The sequence below is a fragment of the Larus michahellis genome, chromosome 11 (genome assembly GCF_964199755.1).
Source record: "Larus michahellis chromosome 11, bLarMic1.1, whole genome shotgun sequence".
Lineage (NCBI taxonomy): Eukaryota > Metazoa > Chordata > Aves > Charadriiformes > Laridae > Larus > Larus michahellis.
Window position 1 is genome coordinate 12682825 of NC_133906.1, and position 14900 is coordinate 12697724.

The 14900-nt window shown below is 47.3% G+C and overlaps 1 long non-coding RNA gene across 1 annotated transcript in view; it reads left to right on the plus strand.

Moving 5' to 3' along the window:
• LOC141749871 (uncharacterized) overlaps positions 1-14374 on the plus strand; it is a 51383-nt gene extending 37009 nt beyond the window's left edge. The window contains exons 4-7 of the long non-coding RNA XR_012589488.1: positions 5777-6110; positions 7966-8115; positions 13074-13155; positions 13276-14374. This is a non-coding gene — a long non-coding RNA (uncharacterized LOC141749871). The remainder of the gene's footprint in view (positions 1-5776; positions 6111-7965; positions 8116-13073; positions 13156-13275) is intronic.
• The last annotated feature ends 526 nt before the right edge of the window (positions 14375-14900 follow it).

Sequence of the window (14900 nt, forward strand, 5' to 3'; positions counted from 1 at the left end):
AGAGTCTGAACTGGCCCCTTTGGGCAAAGCTCTGGCTACGAGGAGTTCTGGCAGCTCTTCTCCACCGCGGCCCAGCTTTGCTCTTGCCAGCCGGATTAGAAATGGTGGCATCAAGCTAATTGTCCCAAAGTTCTCAGCTGTTACCTGGCAAAGGGTATTTTGTGAGGTCCATCTTTCTCTGAAGTCACCCCAGTGTCCAAGGAAGAGCAATCGATCTCCCGGTTCCCCATCTTTCACCAGATCCTCCTTCAGCTCGCGCTGCTTTCCCATACCTGTTTTGTTAGCACATACATTTTTCATATCTTTGCTGAAAACCATATTAACAAGTTACTACTTGTCATTTTTGACATTGTACAATTATTGTTTTATAGGAAAGGTTGTTCTGTTCATCCAGACTGTGTTCAGTGTTCTTAAATATATGTTTGATTCTCAAATAAATGCTTAGCGCAGTTCTCATGTAGCATAGCATGAGCTGTGCAATTACAGTGCTTCCATGACAAAGCCTTTCTTAAAGTCCTTTCCTGAGGTGATGCTTGTGTAACTATTAATCTTTAGTCATTACAACTGTCTTTTTTTGATATTGAAAGCAAACCAGAAGACAGCTGTCCGTATGTTGTGTGCTCAAACACAAATGGCCACTCTTGTGCTGAGGTGTGCTCCGGAGCAGCTGGAAAAAATACCTCATTTATTCCTTTAGGAGACAAAGGTTTGATTAAGCTTCTTGTTATCATTTTTTGCACTTACACAATGCGAGACACTATAATAGTAAATTCATTTGGAATGATATGCAGCTGCATGACTTGGGTTTGTTCAAAAAGTATCATAAAAACTGCTGAGCAAGAGAAATGTGTACTCGGTGCAAGGGAAAATTGTACTCCATGCGTACTGTGCTGGCACCTCCTTCCCAACATTTTGGATCAGGCAGTTTGTAGCTGACGTTCACCTTGGGGTGAGCAGGGCCCTGCCCGCGGCTTCCCAGGCACCGAGAGCAGCACCTGTGGGTGATGGGAGGGCAGAGACCCCAACCCGCCGTGGGCTCTGCCGCTGACCCCACGCGGCAGGGCAGGGGCGGCCTTGAGCCACGCGGTGAAAGAGAACACAGAGGCGTTCGGAGGAGGAAAGTAACTTTCTTCTGAGAACCCTGTCAATGAACACCAAATGCCAAAGAGTTTTCGTAAAGCCCTTGCATGAGCTTGGTGATGGCCAAAGGGTTCAAAATTATGGTCATCCCAGAAAACTCGTGAACTGCAGGAAGACTAGCCCTGCAGAAATAACTCTGTCCTAGGGATAGACCACCCAGGCAAACATGCAGGATACATTTGGGCCAGGTCTACATTACAGACTTTTTCCCCTATAGCCGGGTGGGCATAGGGCTGGTGGCCCGTGCTCTCCCACCAGCAGAGCCGCGCTGGCAGACATAGGCTTTGGGGGAAATATGTAAGAAGAAATCGACTTTTGTTTTCATTGGATCCTGCAAGTGTCTTTGAGAATCATTGCCATAACATTGTTTATATAAGCAGAGGTACCCATATATGAAGTATGGAAATATTGCCACATTATAAACACAAGAGCTGGGTTGAGCCCGAGATCCTCTTGAGTATCTATGGGATGTTGCCATTCTACTGACATATGGTAATGTTTTCTCCCAATAATCTCCTGCAGAAGTAGTTCTGGGCCAACTACTCATACATTCAAATTCCATAAAATATATAGCAGAGTTTATAAAGTTATTAGAACAAAAATGTTTTAGGAGATCTCATTTCATTGTACAATATGCGGCTTCAGCAAAAGAAATCTGTAAACAGATATTTTAGCTGAATACAAAACTCTTTTTAATATTTACTCTGACAATCCTAATGGTGGATTTCAGCCAAGAAGTTTGTGCAGCTTCATGCCTTACGGTTTCTACTTCAGATTTACAGCTGAATGTTTTCCTGTGTGATGGGTGATTATTTAAAACTGCTGCTCTCTCCAGTCCTCAAAACGCCAAAAGACAGTTTTTGTTGCAAGCTATAATATAGATGCAGAGCCAGATTCTGCATGCGCTTCATGTCAGTGTTTGTACGCGAGGATCAAACCTTGGAGGCTGCCCTATGCAAAAGTAACAGAAGAGTAGGATTGCATCCTTCGGGCTTCAGTTAAAGAGTAATAAAGAATATTAATGTACATCTACTAAATAATTATGTTTGCTAAAATAATCAAACTGAGGCACCACCAGAATCTTTATGGCAATTAAAAATCTTCTACGCTAAAATTTCTCTCTGTTGCCTATCGATGGAGCAGTGGGATCAAGTCTGGGTAAAAGTCAAATGAAAAAAGCTTCATATGGCTCGGGGTACATATTAGTGTCTCCAAAATCCAAAGGATGCTTCAGGAGAGAGATACAAACAATTCACTGCTAACTGGCTTGTCAATGCAGAGCCAATCAACGCAATTAGCTGAACTTTGTGGAATGATTAGTCTCAGGTTTGAGCAGACCCCTACCACATGCAGGATTTGCAACCCTCTGCCATAAGCAAAGCCCATAATGCTCTCCCATGGCGTCAGCAATGACAGCTATTGTCCATCCTTTGAGGCTAATGTTAAATTACTTCATATTTCATCTGCACAAGCCAAGTTGGTACAAAATCATGTGAGAAGCGTGAAAAGAAATAGGTTTTTAAAGTTAATTTAAATAGACTACCCCTTTAAAGGCCTAAGGAAATGCTATTGAGCAATGGGGAGCAGTTAGTGCAATAATGGAGCAGAGGCACAGTTATGGAAATTACTATGGTCATTAAACATTGACGCTGAATAGAACCCTTTACTCTCCCCATCTATAGAAAATGTAAAACACGGTTCAAAGTGGCTGGTGCACCTGAACTGCTCCAATTAGTTTTGTGACTGATTGTGAGCTCATATTAAGGTTAGAATTTCACAATGATTCTTTTCCATTTGCTTGTTTATATTTAATCTAAGTCTAAATAGAGAAGGCAATCAAATAATGAGATTAACACAAATTCTGGTGTACTTATACTGAACAACTGATTGCAGTATATGTCATTATAATTGTTATGTGGCTACAGGCTTAGGCATCCACGAAAAAGACTAGATTGCTTTAATGGAATTTCAAGATCTTTCAGAATATTGTTTCCAGAGCACATTCTTCTCTGTTTCCCCTCAGTTCTTCGGCAAGGCTTTGTTGCTTACTGAGCCTTTAACTGCTCGTGTCTAGATGCTAACAAAGGTTACATGTGTGATAGGAAATACCCTGCGTAAGAAATGACGACCCATGAAGGATGACTCTCACTGAAGATGAACATTCCTCCAGTTTGTGTGTAACCTGGAGTAATCAGAAGCAAATAAAAAACTATTTATATCACATATAGTCAGCTCTGCAACTAAAGTTTCAGAAACCGCAATTTCGCTGTAAACATCAAACTGCTTCGTACTGAGTCTTTGGCTCCATCTCATTGCAGAACATCTGTAATCTTGAGCATTAGGACTCAAAAGGACAAGTCAACCCTTGTGCGAGTCGAGCGTAGGGGTACAGATGGCCCTTGGACTCGGTCTTGCCGAGGTTTGTGGCGCTCGGGACGTGGGAGATGTGTTAGGAAAACGTGACTGCAGGAGTTTCTTCCTTGACATTACTGAATACAATTTTACGTTAAGGAAATATCTGCATGCATTTTATTCCACCCTCTGTAACCAAATCCAAACCGAGTCAACAAGACTTTGCCCAAGAACATGCATTTTGGTTTGGTTCCTAATTTTAACATTTAGATAAAACTGAAGAGATTTGATTTTTATCATCATTCTTCATTACCAGTTGGCATCTAACTTTCATGAATGAAAGCAGACTGGCTGCTCTCCCATAGCTGATTTATCTAGGCCAAGCTGAAGCATCTGATTATTATTATGTGGCCTTATTGACATACTGGTTGGAGATTCCCTGAACAGAATTGGAAGAGACACTTTTAATATCCTCTTCAACAAAATTTTCCAGGAATAGAGGTGTGAGTTTAGGTACAGGGTAAGCTCCGTAAGGAGTTTTACACCAAAACCTGAGAGCCGCAGCGAAGCCGAGGGCGGCTGGGTGGGAAGCCCTTTCTGGGCAGGGGTGCTCTGCTGGGCAGGACACAGCCCTGGAGCAAAGGTGGGCTGCTGGAAGGGGACCGACGGCTGATGCGGGATCATGTCAGATGGTGTGCCGTGGTGATACAACGCACACAGCCTCTAGCCAGGCTGCCAGGTCCGGCTTTGTACGTAACTGCCACAGCTACCTCCCTGGCTGGTACGGCAGAACCCGCAGGCATCCTGACCGGGGCTCAGCACGCACGTGTCGCCTGCAGAGCACGATACTTCCAGGTTATGGAAAGAATGGCGGGTCCAGGCGTTATCCCAGGAACGCCACACTGTCCCCTCCGCTTTCTCAGAGGTGAGTGTTGGCCTTTGGAGCAGTGGAGCTGGAGGCATAGATTCCCTGGCTTTTCTGCAAGGTTTGACCACAGGCAGAGCAAGTTCCCTGACCACCACCCACGGCTTCTCCCTGCTCGTCCGGGATCAGGGCTGGCGGCAGCCAGCAGGCGCTCGAGACGGGCTGCTGCTTCCCGCCTCTATGCGATATGAAACACATTTCATAGTTTCCAGAGATTTGAGCTAGAAATGTCTTAACTTATGATATTCTGGTTTTCATAAGTTTGAGGTTTTCTGATGTTTTGGGACTGTTGTCATCTTGATTTATTTTCTGTTTGAAAGGTTTGAACTTGTATATTCGTCTGTCTGCTCAGCGCTTCACTGAGCTGCTTCGCTATTTTTTCTCCATAGAAGAAAAAAGGTTTCTATGCTGGAGTAAATGTAAAGATGGCAAAACCCTCCTGAGGTCTGGTTTATTCAAAAAGAAAAATGTGGTAGGTTTTCAAAAATACAGCTGTGGGAAATAAGGGAACGGTCTGTCTTTTGGAAATCTCTTGCGCAAATGATCTAAATGATGTGATCAATAACCTATTCCCGTGATGTCCTTCTCCCGTGGGAATCTGCAATAGCACTGTCAGTGGTCTGGTATGTGGGGAATCAGACACTCAAACAGAAACGGTTTTTAAGAGATGCGTGAAGAAATCCATCCATTCCAATAGAGTGATTTCATCTGAAAGAAAGGCAAATATTGCTTGAAACAGCACCACAGAGAGGTGTGAACAGGACCGTTCGTCTCGGTGGTGGTTCTCGTCTCCCTCGTCCCCAGCACTGGTGGAGGGTCTGTAGCAGGACGTGTCCTTCTCCCTGCCCCGTCTCCGCATCAGCTCCGCTTTCCATGCTGGTTAGTCGTGCCTGTTTATGTCTCCCTGCCTGGAGAAGGACGGACTTACAGCGTGCAGAGGGAAAGACTGGGCAGCGAAGAGGTTTATTATTCCTTGTTCCACCAAGCACATGCTAAACATGGTGACTCTGAAAGATTAAGAAAGAGGTAACAGCTTCTGCTGCCCAAGCCCTTCTGCTCCTGAGTGCCAGAGGACAGGAGTGTGCTGGGGAAAAAGCTCAGTGCTGCTGTCAGAGCACCCGCTCCCTGCTGCTGGCAGCAGAGAGAAGATGCTGGAAGGGGCTGACCGTGTGGGCTGGTCCCACACGGATGGTCTGCTGCACTCTCGTGCAATCACCTGCAGGGCAATTTTAAAAAAAAATATATAGCTTAGTACCTGTTTTGAATTTTCTGCAACTGTCATGTTTATTTTTAAACCCATATTCTTTGACCGATGAAGACTGTAGAAACAATTCATTTCCTTCTTATTTTTCCCCCCAGCTGTTTGATACTGGTCCAGGACTGAGTAATTCCGACAACTCAGTCTGAGGAAAGGAAAATGCAAGATCTCCCCTCTTGTCTTTACAACAGCGTTTTGGGGTCAGTTCTTCAGCTTTGCAAAAATGCAGCTCAGGAATATTAACGGATTTCTTCTGCCAGAAGAGTCTGTGGCAGTAACTTCATATAGCCGGGGAAACAGTCAGCCGAGATAAATCACCACCGCCGCTTTGACAGCAAATATCCATCTTCAGCCCAGACCACTTAATGGCCATGAGCTAATCTTCATCATAAATACCATTTCCAATTTTGCTTCAAACAGGTGGAATGTCAAATGGTGAGTGTTGGCCAGCTGAAATTATTTTGATCTTGATCAGAACCACAGTTTGAGCTCGGGGTCTGGGGGCAAAGACAAAGATTAAGTGTCATCCTGCAGAGAAATGATGTATTTGCTTTGGGGGAAGAAAGGAACTGAACTCCTTATTTTGAAGACCCTTTGTTGAAATTATTGCAAGTCCAGGACTTTAAGTCTGCTCCACACCCAGCTGAAACACCCAGGTTTTCAGAGCTTTTGGAGCAGATATGTGAATTTTAGACAGCTGGTAAAAGTTATCCTCCAAACAGAGAGGGATTTCCAGGGCAGAAGAGCTGGTGCCCCAGCTCCTCACCTTCAGCCCGTCAGTGTCAGCATTAGTTCTGTGAGCACGAGACTCGCGGGGCTGTCTGGCGTTCCCCGGGGTGGCCAGTCCCTTGCCCTCCTGCCTCAGTTTCCCCACTGAGCCGGCACCAGGAAGGGGATGAGAGGGTTTCATGTGGGTCTGATTCAGGTGCCGGAAGAAGGAGCAGAGGATTCATGCTGCCCACTATCACAATGTTCAATAAGCGAAGTACCAAAGGTACTCGCCGTTTGAGGTCTGCAGACAGGCAGTTCCGACATCCAGCTGCGGGGAGCGAGGACGCGGGTACATTGCCTGCTAGTACTCTTTGGAGAAAACTTCGCGGTACGCAACTCTCCAATTACCTTGCCTGCCTGGCTGAATCATGGAGCGGATCATGCAGCTGTTTAGGTGCTGCACTCCTCCAACTTATCATTTTCTTTTACGCCATTATATTTTTTATATCCTTTCCCCTAGCTCCCTATGATCTCACCCAAAATTAACCGGCATTGTGTTTCCTAGCCTTTTAACAACTATTAGAGTGGCTTTACCAAATGATTGCTAAAAAAACTTTCAAGCTTCCCAAACATAATCACGTATTAAAAGAATAAAGGAAATAACATGCTGTGCTAGAGTGACTTCACAGGCTTATTTCTTTCTACCAATTAATGGCTTTGAATGAAGCTGTAATTGAGCAGTGACTAATACTGAAGGCAGAGATTGTCATCTTCTCTTATTTAGATCTTGTGCATCACTTTTATAACAATGCTGAATAATAAAAGTCATAATAATAATACTGTATTTTGGTTACTCCAAGGATTTCAATTTGTTTATTAAAATTACTGTAGCAATCCATAAGGGCTCTTAGGAAGCCGGCACAGTTTAGGAGATACAGGATTCAAATTGGGATTAAGAAACATAGGGCCAGATGAGGCAGAGGAGCTGGTGGGACGGCTCGCCAGAACCAGCTCCCCTTCCCTGCCTGTGTGCCCGGGTGCGTACCTCTGCTCCCACCCGGGCCTGGCCCCCGTGCAGCGGGGAGCGGGGCAGGGGAGCGGGGGGAGCAAGCCGGGGCGAGGCGGGAGGTTCTGCCTGTTCTTGGCTACGGCATCTGCCTGAGCCGCAGGTTCTGCCCCACAAGGTGGCTGCCAGGGTTTTCTTCCAGCGAGCCGTAGTACACTCGGTGCCTCATTGCCCTCCTCTGTGATCTGTCGTTAAGCGCAAAACCCAGGCCAAAAGCATGTAGTGCCCGGGTGCCCAGTTCTGGCAGATCCCTGCATTATTGGTCCCATTTTATAGATGTGGAGATCAAAATACAGTGATTCAGTGACTGGGGTGAAGCCACAGCTCCCAGCATCCCTCCTGCTGTGCCAGGCACTGCTCTAGCCCAGTCCCCTTTATCTCTAACCCTGTCCCATTTTTAGAGAACCCCATCCTCTTTATCTCTAACCCCATCCCCTTTATCTCTAACCCCATCCCCTTTATCTCTAACCTCATCCCATTTTTCTCTAACCCTGTCCCTTTTTTCCTCCCCAGTCCTCTCCCTTCCGTGCAACTAGGTGTTGAGCCAGCGCAGGCAACGTCTCCAGCTGGACACTAACCCTGGGCAGGAGAGCTGATCATCGGCCAGATCACCTCCCTGATCCAGGCTTCTCCGGGGTAACTCGGCTGCTGGTGCCAGTGCAGGTGAGCTGCCGGTGCCGTGCACGCTGCCAAGCCTTGTGAGGAGCGCACGGTCCCCCAGCACAGGCCACTGACGTACCCACCGCACGCATCCTCCATCACACAGACAGGTAGTTTGGCAGAGGGGAGTGGGTGCTGCTTCTCAGAATAAGACCTTCAGAGACCTCCTTTAGCAAGGCAAAGGAGTTCTCAGTTTCTGCAGATGTATGTGTTGTTTATAAATACGTGATGTACTTAGAAAAGTGCTGTTCAATTTACCAATAATGCTGTATTTATTTTTCCCAATTGTATCTAGTCACTAAGTCATAATTCTGCAGCCGATTGGCTGGCTGCAATGGTTTCTCAGGAAACTGGCAATTAAGGAGCAGGAAAAACGACTGTGAGTCACAGATACTTATAAACAAGCAGAGGAGATTGATTGGGCTGCAGCAGTAACCACCCGCACTCGGTGGTCCCCACCGCGGCGCGGTGCTCGGTGCGGGCAGCGTGGTGGCCGCGATGGCCAGCTGCTTGGCGCGGCCCAGGGAGCGGCAGCACCGCTGGCCTGAGCCACTGAAGGAATGGCTGCCCCACCGGTGACATTTTGGGGTTGATTGCCTGCCTTTTGGTCCATTCCCAGCCCTGATGCGGTGATCGGCATCAATAGCATCACAGCCTGCTTCGCCCCACGCAGCCGCTGCGAGCCCCGGGTGTGCTGTGCCTTGCCAGCTGCAGGCAGGGACCAGATGGCGACGGCTGTTCCGCAAATTTGAGGAAGGAAAGAAAAGGACATTTATGGTCCCTTGGTGTTAGGCTGTGTCTCTGCTAGGAGAGAGGATTCCCTCTGCCCCACACTCTTCCCGTTCGTTGCTCCGCTGCGCGGAGAACGGCGAGGCTGGAAGAAGCTCGGCTGGGCTGTCGTTGCTCCCCCCTTGCGCTGGCAGAGCTGGTGCAGGAAGGTTTTGGAAGGGAGGTGTCCTGAGGAAGCCTCATCTCCCTGCTCTCGCCCAAGTCCCCGGCTCCCCACACGGCTTAGCAGTCATTTACACGTTCCCTTTATTTTTAGGGGGTGGTTTGAGACGGCTCTGCGCTACTTGCTGCCTTCCCATCCCCACCTCTGAAAATGAAAGCCCCCCGGGGGGGAGTCAGGCACCATCCTGCCCCTGGGGGTGCCACCCCAGCACCCACAGCACCAGTCTGAGAGGGGAACCCTGCTCCCACCCATGGGAGATCCCTCCCCAGCACCTCTGCACGGCACACACAGCTCCAGCCACCCTGTCTCCTCCTTCCACCCTCGCTCCAGCTCTACCGAGGGGCAGTGATGGAGCGCGCAAAGCCAGTGGCCTCGCAAAATTACCCGAACTAACAAAGAAACCAAAAAGAAGCAACAACAGAATGAACGCAAGGCCTATGTGGAGCCCACGAGGAGCGCACTGGGAGCAGCCGGCCATCGGGGCTGGCCACTGGGGAGGCTGCGGTGGGATGGTGGGGCAGCGCGTACGGCCAGGCATCAGCTGGGGTGCCGCGGGAGGGAAACCACGGCCACATTCTGACAGCTCTCTTGGTATTTAATACCTATCTATTGGAAAAGCCAGTCTGTCCTGAAATAATTCACCTGATGTCGTATGGGGAGCTGGTGGTAGAACCAGCAGTAGGTTCCCATACGGGCAGTGTCTCGTGGTGTGCTGCTTCGTATGGTGTTACAGACCCAGGCTTGCTCCCTCCTCCTCTCTTTTATCCCCTAGTTCAACACAAATTTCAGAAATTTTCTTCTTTTTCTTCTTAACCTGTCTTTCAGCACTGCATACGACTTAATTTCTGTTAGCTGTCCCATTATCTCTTTTGTGCCTTCTGACATACCTTACTCTGAAATTTAAAAATCTTATTTCATATTAAAGCTAATCTAGAATTTTGATTTAATAAATTGGACCGTGCTCAAGGAAATCAGAGTGAAATATCAGCTTGTTAAGTTTCATATCAGCAGCCCTCTGATAGGTATAATATGGCAATTTCTGGTGAGTGAATTATCAGAAAGTTTTATATGCTGTGTCTAATCACAATTTCTATCAGATAGAAATTACCACCTACCTCCCAAAGGATGGATTTTTTCTTATTATTCTTCTATACAACTGTGAAATTAATTATGCTATTTGGGGTGGGAGTTTATGAAAAAGACACAGAGGGTGGTTCTTAGGGAATTATCTTACTAACGTTACTTCAGCCATCTAAATAAACACAAGGGATTCATTTTAGAGGGAGGTATAGTCATCAAATGCTTTGATTCTGCATATCAACTCTTTCCCACTTCAAAGCCTCATCTTTATTATTTAGCACCAGCTCTCATCTTTATCATTTTTTTAAAATGCCCTCTTCTGCTCAGCACTTTTGAGACATTTTCCTAAGTGGGTTGTTTTTTCCACTGGCCCTTGTTGAGCTGCATCATTATTCTGCATCTTAACGGCACTCTAATCTTCTTTCTAATTACATGTAATGAGTATTTTGGAGTTGAGAGAAGTACATCAAGACCTAATAATAAAGAAAATGACTAAATCTAGTCTTCCAATTATATTCTATTAGCTCAGATGGTTGGCATCTACTAGATATAAAAATAGGCATTATTAAAATCCTCCAATCTTCCCTTGGTATTTCATCCCCTACCCCACATTGTGTTTCCACAGTCGTACCAACAGCAGACTTCTCTGCCCGAGCCAAAGATGTGCAGAGTTGGAACAGAGTGTGAGCGTGGAGTCCTGGCGTCCTGGCTGGGCTGGGGACGAGGCCGAATGACAGCTGGCTTCGCTGGCACCAGGCTTTATCCCTCAGCTGTGAAGTTCTGGATCAATGAAATATGCCCATAATACAGGAAGGTGCTAAAAATGGTGATCCTCAGCTTGCAGGAGGGGTGAGGGCAATTAGCATCATTTTTTTCCTATTGCTTATTGAAAAGAAACAAATTTTGTTCATTCTCTGACTGAGGAGTTTTTGCTCTTATTTTATTATCAGGTTAGCAAATACTGTGTCAGTTACAGCCTCTTCCCAGAAGCGCTGGTTATAGTTATTCCTGTCTATAAATATAGGAAAGCTCTTTTACCATGACAGCTTTTCCTTCCATCCGTTCCAGTCCTTCCGACTTTCTTACCTGGTGATGCGCCTGCGGGTCATACAGAGTGAGCACTGCAAGATCTACCACTCGGAACTGGAGAAACTCGGGTTTTTGAACCGTTTTTTTTCCCTTGCCCATGGCAGGGGGATTGGAACTAGATGATCTTTAAGATCACTTCCGAACTAAACCATTCTGTGATTCCATGATTCCATATTGAGCCCACACCCCAGCGTTTGCACCCACGCTCTCCCAAGGCCAGGAGTTTGGGGTTGGGTTCGTGTTCCTCTGACATGGCCATCTAAATGCAAAAATGGTTCATAAGGTTAATGTCACCTACAGGGTTACATCGTCCTCACCTTTTCCCCAGACTTTTGCTTCTCTTCTCCATTTGCAGCTCTCTACAATGTAGTTGAAATGTTGAAAAAGTACCTCCTAGCAGAAAGAGGAGAGCTACAGAAGAAGATTTAAATATTTGATCATGTCCATAAGTCATTATCTTTAATGTCTTCAAGAAAGTCTCATCGGCTCATATCTTCACAGCCAGGAGAAATGCAATGTAACGTGGTGCCACTTTCACTGGTTCCTACCTTAGACTGGCCTCAGTCACTGTTTGGAACTGATCCGTTAAACTCAGAATTAACCCTTAAACACAAGTCAAGATGTAGTTTTATCATGTATTATGGTATTGAAAGCCGTTAAGACCTTAAAAGGTCTGACCCAGAGCCGTTCAGCTGCTTTCACCGTTCCCAGAAAGAGTTTGCAGATTAGCAGCTGAGTCCCCATTAATTCCCAGCTGTTTGCTGTCTCTTCGCCGGGAAGAGCCCTACGCTCTGCCTCCCGTCGCTCGGGAGTACCGTCTCATAGCAGTGAGAGTCATCCCAGCAACCTTTGGATCGGCTGGAAAGTCATTTCCCACAGAAAGTGTTGAGAGAACATGTGCGATTAGAGGTGCTCCCTCGTGAAGTGCCATTTTGAAGCAGAATGTGACCAGCCTCAGAGATTGCCCATTAGCTGCTTGAGTGGTGGAAATGAAACTTGTTAACTATTCTGCTGTTCCTCACAGAAAAATGGCCCCAGTGCGGTTTAACCCAGCTGATCTTTCCTAAAGACAATTATAGGATGCAAATATTTATAAATCACCCGTTTACTTTATGCCCATTGATATGTTAAACGCAATCTCTATGTTTCCAATAAAGCTCCAACAAATGCTGCCCGTTACCTCCCTCTCTGTGGTGGGGCCAAGTGGGGTCCCAGAGAACGTCCCTGTCCGGGTGCCAGCCCACATGGATGCTGCTTCTGGGAGCTGAGCCGGCGGCGAGCCCGGACAGACCCGTTCCTCCCATCGACTGCCTGGGATATGGGATGCTTTCCCACAGCCCCTGCGCCCATCTCGGGCTCTGCAGTTCCCAGCCGGAGATGCAGGCTGGGTCCCTGCCTTTCCGGAGGAGGAGGGAGATGTCCTCTTCCTTAAACTTTTAGTGAGGCACTGGGAAAATAGAACCAAAAAAAAACCCATAAAAAAAAAAAAATCCCTTCAAAGCTCCAGGTGTCGAAATGCAATGCAAAAAAAAATCATTTCCCAACTTCCCGTTTCACTGCTACCACCCTCCCCTCACTCTGCCCGCCCCCCCAGCCCCGTTCTGCTGAAGCTCCGCCGACTTCTCCTGCTTGGCTCTGGTGCGGCTCTCCTGGCTGGGGCAGCCTTTCCTCTCCCTGCTCTGCAAGCCAGAAGCAAGGAAATGTGATCATTTCTAGTGTAGTACCATTTGTGCGGTTATTTGAGGACCCATGTGAATACAAATTGTATTTATATAAAGAAAAATTTGATAAATATAAATTACACAACTAACGTACCATGTCATTAAACTGCCATTTTTAGATCTGCCCTGGGCTACTGAGTGGTCTCCTGCCACTAGTGCAGAAAAGATGGGGAATCACAAATTGAGATAAGACGCTTGATCGTAAGTGGTCTGTAAATCCCACATATTACAAACAGTAAGATTTCTCACCCCGATTCAGACTTTATATATTTCACACACATTTTTTTTTTCTCTATTCCTGTCCATTTCTGCATTTCTTAGCTGCCAGCTTGCCATGGTGATGAGGGCAGTGGCCCTGCCTCCGAGGGAGACGATGGCTACAGCACAGGACCAGCATGCGGGTGCAGAGACTCGTTTGTCCCGGGCTGTGGAGTGCTGAGGTCTGACACGAGCTCTGTCTGACACCCGCAGCGGGAAATACCAGCTACGAGGTCAAAGGTGGGAGATCGGTGCCTCAATTAACCTGAGTGAGCAGGGAATGAACGAGGCTCCCTGAGGGATGGCCGGGCTAGTGGCCCAGCCCGGGAGGCTGGTGGCACTACCAGAGCAGTGACACGTCTGGGGCAGGAAAACCAGTTTGGGCTTTGGGTACCGAACCCATACCCGCACTGGGGGTGTTTAGGAAGAGCCACTTCTGCAGAAACAGAGGGCCCTCGCTGACAGACACAAAAATCATCTGACGGTCTTCTGTAATGACAATCATCCTCCCTGTTCCCCCCCCCACAAACCAGGGAACTGCCAGCTCCAAATGCCTCGGGGAAGCAGCCGGGCTGTCAGTGAGGCAAAGGGCTGGGGCACATCCATGGAGCTGAGCGTGGCCCTGGACTTGGAACTGGGCACTTCAGAGTCGGTGTGATTTATATATCCTGTCTGAAATAATGGTTTCAGCAGAAGAAAAGCACCTATTGAAATTGCTGCTGTCACTTCTGCTTCCTGTTTATAAGGCTGGATTCGGTTACACAGATGTCAGCGGTGGCATCGCAAACGTAGCATCTGCACTGGCTTCAGGTAGGGGAGAAAATAAGAGAACACGAGCTCTCAAATCACATTTTGGTGCCAATATCTTCCTTAGCAATAAGGGAAAGAAGAAAAACAATTTCAGAAAAACTGCAGTATATAAGCCACGGTTGCTTCCGAAGCAGAACAATAATTGTTGCTATAAAGGAACCTGTGATGCATCATCTGCTCTTTAACAACTCCTGCGAGAGAAGGAGGGTTATCGAGGGACTCGAGGGGAGCGAATCTCTAACCCCAATCTTTAATAAAGTAGCTGGAAAGAAATCAGGAAATTATACACTTGTAGGGTTGATCTCAATGGTAAATACGAGTCTACAGAAATTAATAAAGCATGAGGTCACACAACAGCTGGAGGAGTTTGAGTTGGTTTTAAAAAAAATAATCCAGATGCTTTTTCTGATTTATTTTTTAAAGGAATAAAGCCTTACCTGACAAATGTGTGAGAATGTTCTCAGCAGCTGCGAGAGGAAAGGAGAGGAGATGAGCAGCGATAGTACCCCGATCAAAACAGTAACTTACTATTCCTAAAGCCCACGCAAGGCTGAAGGGGCTGTCACGGATGGGGCGAGGGTGCGGAGCCGTACGGGGATGTGCATCTGAGCAAGGTAACGAGCCCGGAGAGGCTTTACACAGCCCTTTGGGGGTGATCGCGAGAAAAGAAAGTTCTTTAGTACTTTTTTGGGGGAAAAAAACCCCTCATTGCTTTTGCCGCCCCTACCCGCTCCATGCAGTACCAGCGCGAGCGGATGCCGTGGGGTGGGCGAAGGGCAGCCCCGTGGCCAGGCAGGGCAGCGGGGGCCCCCCACCCCACCTGTGCTGGGAGGCTCCTGTCCCCGCAGACGCTCCGGAGGTTCACGCCAGGCCAGGGA